Source organism: Hordeum vulgare, chromosome 6H, assembly GCF_904849725.1.
Source record: "Hordeum vulgare subsp. vulgare chromosome 6H, MorexV3_pseudomolecules_assembly, whole genome shotgun sequence".
Classification (NCBI taxonomy): Eukaryota; Viridiplantae; Streptophyta; class Magnoliopsida; order Poales; family Poaceae; genus Hordeum; species Hordeum vulgare.
The window spans coordinates 215,285,149-215,298,126 of NC_058523.1; the positions used below are offsets into that span (position 1 = coordinate 215,285,149).

The 12,978-nt window shown below is 43.4% G+C and overlaps 1 long non-coding RNA gene across 3 annotated transcripts; it reads right to left on the reverse strand.

The window, feature by feature from the left end:
• Window positions 1-5,254: 5,254 nt before the first annotated feature.
• Window positions 5,255-9,814, reverse strand: LOC123401485. Of its 3 annotated transcripts, none has more exons than XR_006611094.1 (4): window positions 9,499-9,814; window positions 9,269-9,411; window positions 8,686-8,915; window positions 5,255-5,557 (listed from the first exon to the last, which is right to left on the reverse strand). It is a non-coding gene; the product is annotated as an uncharacterized LOC123401485 (long non-coding RNA). The 3 variants fall into 3 exon arrangements; XR_006611093.1 differs by adding an exon at window positions 6,480-6,571 and having other exon boundaries at window positions 9,269-9,814; XR_006611092.1 differs by having other exon boundaries at window positions 9,269-9,814.
• Window positions 9,815-12,978: the final 3,164 nt, after the last annotated feature.

Sequence of the window (12,978 nt, forward strand, 5' to 3'; positions counted from 1 at the left end):
GAGGATCGGGGGCAGCTGTGCACGCGTGCCCTGAGGCTGCCCTCGCTCGGGTCTTTGTCGGTGCGGAGGAGAGGTATTGAGGGGAGGTGAGAACTGGTCGGCGCTGGCCTCCCTAGCCTCGGGTGTGCTCTGTAGCGCATCCAGAGCGCAGCTTTGGCATGTCACGACCTGCTGGCACGTTGTGGCGTGCTTTGTCCCTCGGTTGCTAGGAATCGAGAGGAGCAATGCTGGTCAAAGGGAGAGGCTTAAAGAGGTTGTGCCAGCATCGAATGAGGAGCTAAACTGGGATTTTTGGCTTACATACTTTGAACTAGAGAGGAGCTAGTCGTCTACAGTTGAGGAGTGGTGCTGGGAGTTTGGAGAGAAGGGAGTGTGTGTAGAGAGTGGTAGATGTTGTTTGACCAATCTGGCTAAAGGTGTTTGATCTGGGTTTGGGGTAGGTAACGTTCACCAATGATGTTGAAAGTTAACAGGATCGTGTTTTAGGAAAAGTTAGGATGCTCTACCAAATTTGAGCTCCATTGGACAAGTTTGACATTGTAAACTTGAAAACACCCCCCAAATGGAAAGTCGTGCCTTAATAAAAGAAAATGTGAGCAAAATAATCCCCACAAATCCAATTCTTGGCAAATTTTTAGGCCATTTGGACAACCTTTGCTATGTAGAGTTGCTTCAATTTGATTCTGGACATAAAGGGTTTTAGGATTATTTGGTGAATCAAACCACCTTCGAATTAGGTGAAATTTGGCATGATCACCAAATATAGCTTGGGAAACATGCTAGAATTTCCTGGGAATTAATTGAGAATATTTATGTTGGAAATATTTCAAAGGTCAAAACAGACAGAATAGGTTTTCAAAGTTTGCTCAAATATTTTGAACATAAATAGTGGTTGAAAATTTTATGTATGGAAAATATATGTCATGTGAGTATCTCCAATTTTTCTCAGATTTTTCTAAGGTAGAAAAATAATTTTTCCACTCAGAAATAGCATTTCCGACCTCAGAAAAGGAGATGAAAATAAAATAGAAAAATATTTTATAAAATAATTATTTTATGATTTTGGAAATTTATAATAGTGCTAAAATCAGAATACAATCTTTGAGTGAAGGCACCCCCTTGAAATTAGGGAGTTGTAGTGCAAACCCCAAAGCAAGATTTTGAATTAACAAAAATGAGAAAAATGATTTTTCATGGAAATATTATGTTATAAAAATGTATTTTTAGATCCACACACTCAAGCATACATACAATCAATGGCAATCATCGCATTGGCTTAGAAAGTTTTAATAAACTCCAAATTTGAAAAGACTACAGTTGAGGCAAAGTGAAAACAGGGTGTGACACACCTATCCCCCTTACAAGAACCTCCTCCCCGATTCCTAAGCTAGGTGCTAAAAAGGTACGGAAATTCGGATCTGAGATAATCTTCACACTCCCATGTTGCTTCCGCTTCAGTGTGGTTGCTCCACTGAACCTTACAGTACTTGATGGTGTGGCTTCTGGTACATAGCTCGGCTTCGTCCAGGATGCGGATCGGTCTCTCGGGATAAGTGAGGTGAGGTTGAAGGTCAATGGCTTGGTGGTCGATGTCCTTATAAAGACCTGGACGGTTCGGCGCTTGAAGGCACTTCCGAAGTTGTGACACGTGGAAGACGTTGGGCACACCAGAAAGTTTCAGAGGTAGCTCCAACTGAAAAGCAACTTCTCCTCGCCTTGTCGTGATCTTAAAAGGTCCAATGAATCTTGGAGCAAGTTTCCCATTGACATGGAAACGCTTAGTCCCTTTGAGAGGTGTGATGCGAAGGTACACCAGGTCTCTGGGGTCGAACTTCGCTTCTCTCTGGTGGGAATCTGCATAGCTCTTTTCTCACGACTTGGCAGCCTTCAGGTACTCCCTGACAAGCTGCACCTTGTCTTCAGCTTCACGGAGGACATCTGGCCCGAAAATCAATCCTTCACCAATTTTGGACCAGTTGAGCGGAGTTCGGCACTTACGTTCGTATAGCCCTTCAAATGGGGCCATTTGGAGACTAGACTCATAGCTGTTGTTGTAAGAGAACTCAGCAAAAGGCAGACAATCTTCCCATTTGGATCCATGTGCCAAGACACAAGCGCGGAGCATATCCTCAAGTATCTGATTTACTCGCTCCGTGTGTCCGCCCATCCGCACATGGAAGACGGTGCTGAAGGAGAGCTTGGTTCCTAGGGCTTCTTGGAACTTCTTCCAGAATCTTGAGGTGAATTGCGTGCCTCGGTCGGACACAATTTCCTTGGGAACTCCATGGAGGCTCACAATACGATGGATGTATAGGTTGGACAGCTAGCTACCATTGTACGTGGTGTTGAATGGAATAAAATGGGCCACCTTGGTCAGGTGGTCAACAATTACCCATATGGAGTCATGTCCTTTGCCTGACTTGGGTACACCGGTGATGAACTCCATACCGAGTTTATCTCACTTCCATCGGGCACTTGGAGAGGTTGTAGCAGCCCAGCAGGTCGCTGGTACTCATCTTTGACCCGCTGTCATACGTCGCACTTGGTGACAATGAAGCTATTTCCCGCTTCATGCCATGCCACAAGAATCTTTCTCTAAGGTCTTGATACATCTTGGTCCCGCCAAAGTGGATTGAGTAGGGAGTGTCGTGGGCCTCTTGCAAGATTAAGTTCTTAAGTTCAGCCTTGTTGGGTACGCATAAACGTTTCCCAAACCACACAACTCCTTTTTCATCCATTGAGAATCCCGGGGCCCTGCCTTCCTTGATCTTCTTCTTGATGCCTTCAATGCTCTCGTGTCCCTTCTGGGCCTCTTTAATGTCGTCTGCCAGAGTGGGTTTGGCTTTGAGATTAGCCAGGAATACTTGTTCAACCAGCTCTAACCCTAAGCTCTCCAGCTCATCATATAGGGAGCGTAGCCTTTCTTTGGTCATGGCATTCAAGGTGCAAGCCTTTTGGCTCAAGGCGTCGGCCACCACATTGGCCTTACAAGGGTGATATTGAATGCTGAGGTCGTAGTCCTTAAACAATTCCAACCATCTTCGCTGCCTCATATTCAGCTCCTTTTGGGTAAAGATATACTTCAGACTCTTGTGGTTGGTGTATATTTCACATCACTTCCCTAGGAGATAATGCTGCCACGTCTTCAAGGCATGAACTATAGGTGCCAACTCGAGGTCATGTGTGGCATAGTTCTCTTTGTGCGAGCGCAATTGCCGTGGCAGATACGCCATGACTCTGCTGTCTTGCATCAGAACGCCACCGAGCCCGATTCCTGAGGCATGACAATATATCACAAACTCATTGTTGATATATGGAGTGGCTAGTACCGGGGCAGTGGCCAATCTCTTCTTCAGCTCCTGGAAGCTTTCTTCACACTCCGGCGTCCATTCAAACTTTTTGCCCTTTTTCAATAGCTGAGTCATTGGTCCGGCGATGCGGGAGAGCCCTTCCACAAACTTGTGGTAGTATCCTCTGAGTCCGAGGAAGCTCCTAACTTCCTTCACATCGATTGGCGAATCCTAGTTGGTTACCGTAGTAATCTTGGCGGGATCGACAGCCAATCCTTCTGTCGTCATGGTATGACCCAATAATCCAACTTCGTGCAACCAGACTTCAAATTTTCTAAACTTGGCATAAAGTTGGTGCTCCCGAAGCTTTTCCAACACCAGGCTCAAGTGTTTCTCATGCTCTTCTTCGGATTTGGAGAAGATTAATATGTCATCGATGAAGACGACAACAATCTTGTCCATGTATTCCTTCAAGACTTTGTTCATGAGGTACATGAAGTATGTTGGGGCATTGGTCAAGCCAAACGACATGATCGTGCACTCGTATAGACCTTACCTGGTCACAAATGCCGTCTTAGGTATGTCTTCGCGCCAAATCTTCACTTGGTAATATCCAGATCTGAGATCGATCTTGAAGAATACCTTGGCACCATTTAACTGGTCGAATAGGTCCTCAATCTTGGGGAGTGGATACTTGTTCTTTATCGTGACTTCATTGGGGGATCGGTAATCGACACAGAGCCTGATAGTTCCATCCTTCTTGGACACGAATAGAATAGGTGATCCCCAAGGTGATGCACTTGGACGGATGAATCCCTTCCTGAGCTGCTCGGCACACTACTTCTTCAACTCTGCGAGTTACTCGGATCCCATCCTATAGGGATTCTTATAGATAGGCCTTGACCGGGCATGTGCTCAATGATGAACTCGATGTCTTGGTCAGGTGGCATCCCAGGTAGCTCATCAGGAAAGACGTCCAGGTATTCATATACCACTGGTACTCGGTAAAACTCTTTTTTCCAAAAGGCAATTAACCTGAGGGACTGGAGTGGAGGTAGGCTCAGGGACGTATTTGACTCTGACCCCTTGGTCACTTGTCATGGTAATAGCCCTCTTGGCGCAGTCTAGTATGCTTTCGTGCCTGGCCAACCAATCCATACCAAGGATCACATCCAAGCCTTGCGACTTAAGGACGATGAGATCTGCTACGGAGTCTATCCCATTAATGCTGATCCCAACTCCTCTATATCCTAGGTTGGTCCTTAGCACTGCTCTCGGGGTCTGTACTGCCATTTGCCCATTAAGAAGGGTAGGCTTCAAACCACACTTTGCAGCAAACTTTTGGGTGACAAAAGAAAGTGAAGCACCACAATTAACCAATATTGTTGATGGGGTGGAGTTGAGGAGGAACGTACCCAGAATGCAGTCCGGGTCCTCCTGGGCTTCCTCAACGGAGATGTGATTCATGTGTCCCCTGCTGTGGTACTCCTGTTTGCGGGGAGCCTGATTCCTGCCGTGTGCTCCATGGCCTTGTCCTTGGTTTGGCGCATTGGGGCACGGTGCATCGGTCTTCTTCACTACAAGAAATAAGGTCATTGATTTGTCATTGTTGTTGTTTATTGACCTTTTTTTGACCAAATTTACAAGGTCAACATTTGGCCGTCAAGAATGAACAAACTTGACCTTTCTAAAATTTTGGTCGTACATCTCTATTGACCAAAATTTTGGTTTGGTCATTACCCTTTTGTATGCGCCATGTAGGATCTGACGTGGTTGTGCTGACATGGCATTGCTAGTGACCAAATGAAATCATCATAAATTTCACAGCCCAATTCAATAATGTAGTCTACATGGGCCTCCGCCAATACTATTTTATTATTAAAAATGTCTAAATTGTTTAGGCTGATGCATTATTTTTCCAAAAGCATGTATATCTCAGGATAGGCCCATTAAAAAGTACAAGATTTCAAATTAGCTGTATATATTTCATTTCAGTAGCACATCATATGAATTACAATACATCATCCACCGACTGCTCTACACATAAAGGTTCAAGGCCCAACAAGTGCATAATAAAATAGTTCTATAAGTGCAGATGTACAACAGAAGGGCCCAACAAGTGCATAATCACACATCAACATAGTTCAACAAATATTGAATGAGAAGCACAAGTTTTTGTTGATCAGACATAACATCAATGATAGATGAAGCTTCTTGTTCCCTCCTCATGTCCTGTCCTCTACTTCTTGTGCGTGCTTCAGATCATCCTGGTAATTAAAATAATCAAACATAAGAAAGCATACAAAATAATCAAATATTATAATGTACAAGTAATAAATAAATTAGAACTACTTCATCCTCCAACGATGGTAGTGTATTGACCTCTGACTATGCGTATGATTGCAAGCTTACACATTGGATCTATGTATCAAGAGAATATGTGATCTATGTATTTGTTTAGCACAAGGGAGGATACAAGACACAAAATGTCCATTCTAGAAATAAGCATGTAACAACTGTGCCAGAACAATGATTCTCAAATCTAAAAAAGCATCCATCATTTAGCAGTATATTTGTTGTACGTTAAGTGCTACAATGAACAACAGGTCAAAAAGACCACAAGTAAATACAAATTACATTTCTACACACATAAAGGGATGACACCGATTAATTCAACATGTCCAAACATAGTAAATGATGGTAAGCAAGAAATTTCAAATAATCATGACTAATCAAATTATCGCTATCGTTTAACAGAAAGGTTATTGTTTCATGTCAAAGAAATTGAGAGCATACACATCATACTAAACTTATATCAATTAATGAAAGCTGAAATGTTTCTAGGATAATAGGCATCACAACAAAAGCAAATTTGGCAAAGTTTCCTTACAAAACCAACAAAGTTGAGTATAAGCAAATTCGACAAAGTTTCCTTACAAAACCAACAAAGTTCAGTATAGCCATATCCTTAGCCCAGAAGTAACATTCAGGCTTCAGTGCGATATTATAGATCACAAGAGCATTAGCTTAATGCACAAACGAGATATACATATTAGATACATCACGTGGATTTTAATTGTCAAGATCAATTAGAAGACCGTAGAAGATTTCTAATAAAAAACCAGCAAGTACATAAAACAAATTAACGAGCACGTACATTACTCACGAAAAATAAGAACCAACACGTACATGCAAGAGTCCTCAACAACCACGGAAATCCACCGACCTTCCTTTGTGATGGAAAAAAATTCATCAAAGAGTCCTCAACACCTACGATTTCCCTTAAGAAAGAGCCCCACTTTAAAACACGAGCCTGATCTCAAAAAAATAAAGTGTCCATGTCCCAGTTGTTACCACATACAAAAGAATACGTTCCATTCCCTTCAAAAATGAAACAGTACACGTAAAAGTAAATACTTCCCAAGCATTACTTTATAAAAAGAGAGACTCAACCCGAAAAAAACTTTTCAATGCCCTATTGAAATATAGGTTCAATCCTACCTTATGAAATATTGACCTAGACTATATTAATAAATATGTGAAATCACCTAATTGTAATGTAACTACGAAAATATATAAATTGGCACACTATGTTAATCATTTATGAACATTACCTATAACTTGTATGGGTATTGTAAATCGGAATACTGGACAACCACATCCATTAAATATTCAATCATAATAGGTAAAACAATTTTTCAAGTATTAGGATATACTCTACTATTTAATTTGATACATGATAGATACATTCTGAATGAAGTATAAGACTGTACTTAATAATAAAGTTAAGGAAGGACTATTTTCCAATGCACTAAAAAGGAATGCAGATTATGTAGATGAGAAAAATAACATTGTAGTGATGGTACACATGTACACTAACCGAGAGAAATTAGACCCAAGCTTAGACAAAGTAATGTAACAGCAAATGGAACACATATCTAGCAAACAATAGTGTGTAGAATAATATTTCAAAACACTAGGTACCACTTCTGATAATATAAGTTTATGTAATATTTTCTCGAAGGAAATTCAAAGAGATGGCTTTGTAGCATTATAATAGCATGTTACTAAAATGTGCCTAATTTTGGTGCTGGTCCAAGGGTGGACATAAATTTTGTTGTTTTGGCTAGGAAGGTTCAATCGATAGAAATATATTATTATTTCCATGCACACATCATATGTGTCCAAAAAAGTTGATATTATTTGCCAAAATTCCATTGTAGTTGTAAATTTTGTTGCAACGAAATCTGTTGTTTCTAATTGTTAATCTAAGAGTTACTCCAATACTTCAATTTATATCTACACATTTCTAATATTTGGGTCAATTGGACATCATTTCAAATATATGTGGAGTGGCACTTTGTATCAATTGTAGATGATATATAAAACATTTTAGTATAGAACTTAGCATGTGCAGCACGTTCTACCATAATATAGATTTTATAGTTTTTATTTGTACATATCTTTGATATCTCTTTAAAAATGAATGTGAAAAATTACATGAAGTTGCACAATAATTTTAAGATAGACAATTCTCTAGCCCGTGCAGATGCACGGGTTGATGACTAGTATACCTAATTGAGTTACATTGGATATGGAATGGAACTGCATACTTCTATATCATACTACACACAACAATCTTGCAACTGGTACACTCAACCGACTATAGACGAGGCTGGCCATCACTACTGCCCAATGTTTGTTGAGGCATCTTTGCATGCCTTTTCTGCCATGTAGTAAAACTACTGCTGCTTCTATACGCGGACACCACCACTGGCGAGGAAGCACGACGAGGCCACTATGGATGGAATCATAGAGAATACAAAGGGAGCTGTGAGGAAGGAAAGCATATCAATAATCAAGCCACGACAATAGGTACAAAGAAAGTAGTACCTTCGGAACACAAGGAATCATACACTAAATAATGCAAGGGTTGATACATTAGATAATGGAAACAATTGTAGCTATATACATTACTTCTAAAGAGCACAAATACGATGACACAGACATGGTAGCATGCATACGGGGACACCTCACTCTCACCCATCGGATGATTAGCTACCAGCAGTTGAACACAAATAATGAGAAAGAAAAACAGCCCTCCAAGTTGTCCACCTTAACTCTCACCCATCAGATGATTAGCTACAAGCAGTGGCACCGCTCTCAGATGCAATGTTCCCTAACATGAAGCACCAAGCATTCAATCAGCAGCGACAAGCCAACAATAATCAAGCAGCACACATGAACACCAAGATTCAATCAACGGCAGTAGCACATGAACAACATACAAAAGCATATGGCGAGCAGCAACTACAAGGGCATAGCTATTGGCTAACAGGGGATGCAAGCAGTAGCAGTTCAATAATAAATCGAAGTAAATAGAAGTCTAGGTTACCTGCTCCAGCTTGCTTGCCATTGGGAGGAGATGCTGCTGCACTTGTGGGACGACAACGGTCAGGTCCAAGCACCGGCCGCGACACCTTACGACAGTGGCGGTCATGTCCAGAAGCTGGGAAAGGATAAGGGAAAGCCTATTTCATGGCTTCAAACTGGTCAAGGAGGTCTCCTTTTGTGCACCAGTGGATGTGAGCTGCAAAATCAGGCTTGGGCCGACCCTTAAAGAATCTGCACACAAAAATGAATCCATCTGCAGTTTGTTTAACCAGGTTTGTACTCGGACAAAAACAAATGTTGTGCTACTCTGTGTGCTCCTCCCTAAGAATGTACCATGGAACATTACGCATGAATCCATTGCAGACCATAAGCATCGTTTATGAAAATTGAGGAAATATAGCAGGTACTTCACCACACACAGATCAAAAGTAAAAAAAAACTGCAAGATAGCAAATAGCAATTGCATAGGACTATACTATCACGAACAGTAGCTTCCTAGGTATACTGATCTAATCCAGTGTGGAGTAGATTCTCAATTTGTGCACCTTTTCTATAGGAGTAGGATGCGGAGGAGAGAGAAGTACCTATTGATGCCGAGAAGCTATACTCCGAGGTCGAGGAGGCAGGGAAGCGGCGCCGCTCGAGGATGTCAGGTATCCGCTACTAGGAAACGTCCTGGCAAGGACGAGGACGATGTTGGTCCAGTCCTCCTCATGGCCGTCTTCGCCTTCATGATAGACAAAGCGCAAACGAGTAGTAGTAGATGGCGCAGAGGCACTGCTACGCGGCGGCGCACTCAACCAAATTCATGTACCTATGGGGTGTCGCGTGGATCTGGCTGGTAGCACCACGATTCGGTCACGCGCTTGACCACTGGCGGTGAATCGATGCGTTCCCTGATGTGGTGGAGAAGTCACAGAAGAAGCAGGGGGAGTGGAGGATGGCGGCGAGCTTATGCGAGAGGCTTCTTGCCGGCGAAGGGTTGCTGGGTCAGAGGAGGGAGCGGCGTCGGCTCACGCGGAGAGAGGGATAGAGATGGGTGCATGGTTGTGGCGGCTGCGCTTACGACAGGAGGAGGCAGCGCCCACCTGTAAACCCTAACACGGTGCAGCGCCAAGAAGTTTCGTGATCCCGCCCCCCTCTTCCAAAAACATCTTCCTCCTTAGCGTTTTTCTTCTTGCTTTTTTCCAAACCGCCCCTTTAGTTTTTTTAGTGTAAAGCAAAAAAAAATTGCAAGGGTAGTGGAAAGTAAATAAATGTTTTTTTGGGATATATAGTAAAAATAAATATTACATTTATCCATCCATTTCATGTTGATCGGCTCCGTCTCAGGTTGACCACACGCACATATAGCTTTATATGTGACGTTATGGCTAAAGATAAATCTAGTGCAAAATGTGAATTGACACATTTTGTTGCATCTTTGCGACTGAAAATACACCATACAATTAGTATATTTTCATTTAAAAAAGAATACTACAGATTTTTGTTGACATATATATGAATGTTGGTTTGAAACTATTAATTTAAACTTTATTTATTTAACATATATTTTTATGTGGCTAAGAGTTGACCAAGTTTGGGTGTCCCGCCCATGATTTGGCAAGTAAGTCAATTGGTCCCACACGTCGTACATGGGACCCACTAGTTGGCTCGGTCAACAAGTTAACACATTTCTCCCACAAGACCGTGTAAGTTATACTCATCAACCCATTAGCATGTACCCCTACAAAAATTAGCATGTAGGCAAATTGGCATCTATACATGACAAATGGGCAGAAAATTGACACGTATACACGCCACGTAGGCGAGAATCTGCATGCTCGCCTTTGTTCTTGTATTTGACCTTCTTAATTTGGTCATGTGGACTCAAAATAATATCATATATAGTGTTATTTCGGGCAGTGAGATTATGACCTTACTAACTCGAAAGGTCGTAAGATTCAAGGGTTTGACCATTTAGACGGTCGTCGATATTTTTTGTCATAAATGAGCGTTTTTCTTGTAGTGCTTGTTGGGGCATTGCCTGGGGTAGTGTCCAGGCTGACCACATCCAAAGCAGGTGACCTGCCCCTGGGATGTTGGGCTTGCCGCCACTATTGTTGGGCGGATTGATTGCTGGCTTGGGGTTGGCATGCTGCTGAGGCTGATAGTTTGGGCAACATGCAGGAGTCTTGTACTACTGCTGCTGATGGTTAGGCCTTGTCGGGGCTGATTGCCATGAACGAGTCTTCTGGTTGCTGGAACTACAATTTCCCATCAGCTTACGCTTGCGAGTATCATCCATAGCACGACGCTTGTCTTCCAACATGAGAGCCTTGTTTACCAGATCATAGAAGGTCCGGCAGTCACAGACAACAATCTGATATTGTAACGACTGTTGAAGCCCTTCCATGAAGCGTTCCATCATAGCGGCTTCAGTGCTGACATCTTCTCGCGCATACCTCGACAAGAGGTTGAACTTCTGCAGGTATTCCCTGACTATGCCACTGCCTTGCTTCAGAGCACGGAACTCCCGCTTCTTGATAGTCATCATTCCAGGGGGAACGTGAGCAGTGCGGAACCCGTCTTCGAAGACAACCCAAGTGATAGCCTGCGCTCTTGCATAATCTAGAACCCGTCCCACCAATCCCTGGATGTGCCTCCCTGGCAGTGAGAAGCATAAAGGACTTTCTCGCGATCGTCGGTGCACTTAAACAGCGTGAGGAGGTCTTGAATGGTGCAGATCCAGTCATCGGCATCCAGGTGCTCAGTTGTTTCAGTGAATATTGGGGCGTGGTCCTCATGAACTCAGACCGAGTGTAGCGAACATTGCCATTCCTGCCATGTGGCGGGTTGTTCACTAGGGCTTGAGCTATCTGCTGGATGGCGGTGTTGTTGGCTTGGCATTCCTCTCGGATAGCTTGAAGGAATGGAGCCACAGTCATGCTCTCCGGAGGAGGTGGTGGTGGCGGAATGTCGCCTTGCTGCTGCTCTGGGTCATCTCCAGCTTGGGCGGACCCACCGGCTCCTGGCTGCTCGCTAGAAGTGCTAGTGCTGGGGTTGCCGAAGGTACTGGTGCGAGTAGCAATCACCATCGTGTTTGGAGCAGACTGGTGAATACTCCGAAGTGGTTGAGACGAAAGCATAAAAGGACGACGTGCCTATATGAGGGGGCTTTGGTATAGTGCAAGTGTGTCAAACAAGAAGGGTCGAAGAATCCTATGCAAATACATTAATTAAGATAGGCGATGGAGTCGCTTACATGCTGCCTAAGGCAAAAGCGTGGCCTGCATCGAGACACATACATAAAGCACACACACTACAAACATTCATGATTTCATACGAACCATTACACAGATTCGACTTCGCATGGGGACTCCTAACTTGTCCTAAGACATCCATCTAAGCAACGGATTACTCGGTCTCGTACACCGGTTCTTCAGGGTCTTCCTCTTCTTCCTCATAGGTGCGGGTATCTTCTTCCATCAGGGATGTGGGGGAAGAAGAGGTCCATCGTGACGATGTTTCGTCGGTGAATCAGTGAGGAGTTCAGTGTATTCCTCCACAGTCAGCGACGACTCTGTATAGGAGTGGCCTTAAGTGGTGGTATTCCTCCTCAGAAGGCGATGGCAGATTTCCCTCTGGGTGCTCCTTCCTTCTTAATCTTGCGCGTCTTCATCTTCTCTAGGCAGAGTAGGTCCTTGACTTGATGAAGTTCTTGGCGGAGCGTCAGGGATTCCTTGATGAGAAGGTGAGATGGAGTGTTGTTAGAGAGGCTTTATGTCACGCCCAGATGCGACCCCATCCTCAATTTGGCACGAAGGCCTCGTTAGGGATAGAAGCGCATCTCTTCGTGTCGCAAGAATGGATATCATTGCAAGTACATGTACTGAGAAGATGAGATATATATTGAATTGGCTTACACTCGCCACAAGCTACATCAGAGTCACATCAGTACATTACATAAACATCAAGAGTAAGAGCATGGTCCGACTACGGACGAAAACAAACGACAAAAGAAGAACGACGTCCATCCTTGCTATCCCAGGCTGCCGGCCTGGAACCCATCCTAGATCGATGAAGAAGAAGAAGAAGAAGCAACTCCAAATGAACAATCAACACGCTCGCGTCAAGTAGCCTTTACCTGTACCTGCAACTGGTGTTGTAGTAATCTGTGAGCCACAGGGGACTCAACAATCTCATTTCCAAAGGTATCAAGACTAGCAAAGCTTAATGGGTGAGGTAAGGTTAAGTGGTGAGGTTGCAGCAGCGGCTAAGCATATATTTGGTGGCTAAACTTACGAGTACAAGA